The sequence below is a fragment of the Salvelinus sp. IW2-2015 genome, linkage group LG14 (assembly GCF_002910315.2).
Source record: "Salvelinus sp. IW2-2015 linkage group LG14, ASM291031v2, whole genome shotgun sequence".
NCBI classification, from domain to species: domain Eukaryota; kingdom Metazoa; phylum Chordata; class Actinopteri; order Salmoniformes; family Salmonidae; genus Salvelinus; species Salvelinus sp. IW2-2015.
This window is the reverse complement of record NC_036854.1, coordinates 32,401,356-32,405,264: the sequence shown is the minus strand read 5'-3', so window position 1 is coordinate 32,405,264 and position 3,909 is coordinate 32,401,356. Positions and strand designations below refer to the sequence as shown.

Genomic DNA, 3,909 nt, shown 5'->3' with positions numbered 1-3,909 from the left:
TGCATGCACTCAGCTCTCCAGAATGCATGCACTCAGCTCTCCAGAATGCATGCACTCAGCTCTCCAGAATGCATGCACTCAGCTCTCCAGAATGCGCTCAGCTGTCTCCCACCAATTTTTGTGGATTTATAGTTTTATTGTATGAATTGTTTGCCCTTTGCTAATACATTTTTTATATATTTTTTACTTTTTACCCCTCAGTGTGCATTCGCCCGGCCTGCCACAGGAGCGCGACAGGAGAAGGACATCCCGGCCGGCCAAACCCTCCCCTAAACCGGACGACGCTGGGCCAACTGTGCATCACCTCATGGGTCTCCCGGTCAAAGCCGGCTGCGACACAGCCCGGGATCGAACCTGGATATGTACTGATGCCTCAAGCACTGCAGTGCCTTAGACCGCTGTGCCACTCGGGAGCCTGATTGTTTATTTTTTGAGTAATTCTCCATAACATATCATCAGCAGCTCTAGTAGATGTACCGTTAATCCCCTGTCATTTGGTTACATGAATTTCTGTTAATGTATTAATTACAGTCATTTACCATACTCATTATCAGACAGGAAACGTTGTTTGCAGAGTTCACAACCTGCTACACTTGTGAGAAACAAGTTTTGGTTTATTTCATAACAATTACCAGATTTGTCAATTGTTTCATTGTCTTTTGTTTGGAGTGCTCCATGTGAGCAATGAGCATGTGTCTGGTTTCCATTTCCTGATAAAGTTGAGGGAGCGCACGTGCCTGAGCACACACAGAAATAGGCCTACCTGGCCTGCTGCGTGCAAAAGTAGTTAAGTACCCATTTGGCAATGTCTGATTTTTGATTGTTATAGCTCACCACATCCACCACTAATAAACTGAGCTTCTCAGTAATTTTTTCTTCACCTCACACAGTAAGTCAACAAAGTCTGTTTTTGTGAATGACAGTTCCTCAGTATTTGAAAAATCTTTCCAACACTCCTGGCCTTGATAATCACGCATCGGTGTAAAAGAACAGAATATCTTGATCTGATTATTCCATATTGTCCATGGGATCCCGAGTGGCCCAGCGGTCTGAGGCACTGCAACTCAGTGCAAGAGGCGTCACTACAGTCCTTGGTTCGATTCCAGGCTTTATCACATCCGGCCGTGACTGGGAGTCCCATAGGGCGGCACACAATTGGCCCAGCGTCGTCCGGGTTTGGCCGGTGTAGGCCGTCAATGTAAATAACAATTTGTCCTTAACTGACTTGCCTAGTTAAATAAAGGTTAAATAATAAATACAAAAATATAATAATATATCCAGTGGAAATGTCATAAAAAAAAACAGCTGTCTGTCCCGAGCTCAATGGCACAGGAAACTCTGAAGACCTGGAATAGGCTAGTTGATATAATGTTGCACGTTCCCCAGAGACAGCTTGGGGCTGGATCCAGTTGATGATTTGATATAATGTTGCACGTTCCCCAGAGACAGCTTGGGGCTGGATCCAGTTGATGATTTGATACAATGTTGCACGTTCCCCAGAGACAGCTTGGGGCTGGATCCAGTTGATGATTTGATACAATGTTGCACTTCACCAGCAATAGCTCAAGTCAAGACAGATAAAAAGGGAGGCAGAGAGGCGGAGTAGAGAGATGAATGTGAAATATTTTCGAAAATGTTTAATTGTCGACTTTTGGCCAATGTATTTTACTTAGTTGACGATTAAGTTATAGGCTTACTGCATTGGCCTGAAGGCTATCTCTGAGTTCTATGCTCTCATTTCTTTAGCCGCCAATGGATCACAGTGTATCAATGTGTCCACATGGCAGAGGCTGATTCTCTCGCCTTAGTTGAGTTTTTACTTTGACTTTTTTATTGTTTTACTTCAGATTCATGATTAACAAAGTAACACTGATTTTGAGAAACAAAAACGTTATTAGTGAAATGAAACTGTTCCACGAAAATGCGCATATAAAAAGAATCATAACTGGCATGCAGATCGGTAGAGATGGTAATATAAACTGTAGCTTCCCCAACCTTGAAATTCACAAGCTGCCTATGGTCTTCACTATAACACTCCTTAAAAAATGGTGAATATGCAAGCGCATGCACATATAGGAGGTCCAGTGAAAAAATGTGCCCGCCATTAGAAACTGATTCGTTCTGGTCCTGGTTGGGGAGCAGGGGCTGGAGTTGGGGAGCAGGGGCTGGAGTTGGGGAGCAGGGGCTGGAGTTGGGGAGCAGGGGCTGGAGTTGGGGAGCMGGGGCTGGAGTTGGGGAGCAGGGGCTGGAGTTGGGGAGCAGGGGCTGGAGTTGGGGAGCAGGGGCTGGAGTTGAGTCTGGGGTTGGAAGCTGAAAAGACTCGGAGTCCTAGCCTTACTAGTGGATCAGAGGGGGATAGAGAGGGAGTATAGAGGGGTAGTGAGGGGTAGTGCATGGTTGTGCGGAATAGTGAGGGAGAGGGGTAACCAAGGTTAGAGAGGGACTAGTGAGAGGTATTGAGGGGTGTATTTTATGAACCAGTGAGAGGCATAGAAGTGTTTGTGAGGGTGGCAGTGAGAGTTGTGTATATAGTGTGTGTGTGACCTACCAACAGATGTAGGCATCTCTCCCCACTGCAGCACCACGTCTTTAGTGATGCGTCCGTAGGTGTTGACGTAGACGCCCTCGTCCTCGTAACACAGCAGCATCTCCATTCCGTCGGTCCGCGGCAGCACCACGATGGCATGGGGCGTCACCTGACTCTGAATCTGCCGGGGGCGATAGATACCACACAGTGGAGGGGTGGGGGGCTGGTGTCAGCCTGGCTGGCACAGAACACGACCCCCGCAACTCCTCTACCTCCAAATCTCTCTTTCTCGCCCTTCTTTCCCTCCCTTCTTGTCTTGTGGCCAGCTCCCCACCCCCCTGTGCGATGAGAAACTGCTGCAACAACGGAATCTCCCGCTCCATCAGTCACACAATCACCATGGTAACACACAATGTCAACAAAACAGCCTTGTCATGGTTTCAACAACATAAATMGTAACCGTCATGGTATTTGAGCCCTGAAACCAGAACCGCCACACGGTAGGTACGGTTACCATTTAAAAGGTAGTAGTTCAGAGGGAAACCATCTTCTCAGCACCAGAGTGCAGAAATCAGATGTTACCTGGTTCAGTAGTCCTTCTCTGACCACGCACGCACACACATACACGCGCATGCACACGCAGCCTTACGTGGGAGGGGATGTAGATGTCATACGGGTTGCCAGAGTCGACATCGATTACATGAAACCCAACGCTGGAGCCATAGATGACCTTTAACCTCTGACCTTCCTCCACTGTCAGGTCAACCAGCTGGGGGCGGTGCTGTAGGTCAGTGAACGACTGACAGACAGAGAGTGGGGAACAGAGACATTATTGAGAGAGATACTGTAGAGAGCATTCAGCTACAAAATGACTGCTGTGGCATCACCCAGGTGGGAGCTACACACTGGTAGGGGAGGAAATAAGATAATATTTCTGTGTGTTACCTTGAAGGCCATGAACTTGTGGTAGGGTTTGGGTGCCCAGGCGTAGATCTCCACTGAGTTCTTCAGAGCAATCACCAGAAACTTGATCCTCTCATACTTCACTGGAAATAGCAGACACACAGGAGAGTCAATCACTCACTGAGACTTGTGTTAGTAACCCATGATAATGCCTAGGCTTTAGCTCAATGGTCTAATGCAACACACAGGTTTAAACTTCACCCAGCCTCCACCACCTCCCGGACGCGCACACGCGCACGCACACACACACGTACCAACTTTGTAGTGTACACAGCCCTCTAGCTCTCCCACAGTGACCCAGCCCTGCTTCTTCTCCACCTCAGGGTCATTGTGTAATATCCTGTTCCTCAGCCAGGACAGGTAGTACACACGCAACTTATTCTTCTTCCCTGGAGGAGAGAGAGAGAGGCCAGGGGAGA

At 47.8% G+C, this 3,909-nt stretch overlaps 1 pseudogene; it reads right to left on the bottom strand.

Moving 5' to 3' along the window:
• The window catches only part of LOC111973535 (traf2 and NCK-interacting protein kinase-like), a 73,780-nt pseudogene that overhangs the window by 11,110 nt on the left and 58,761 nt on the right, over window positions 1–3,909 (bottom strand).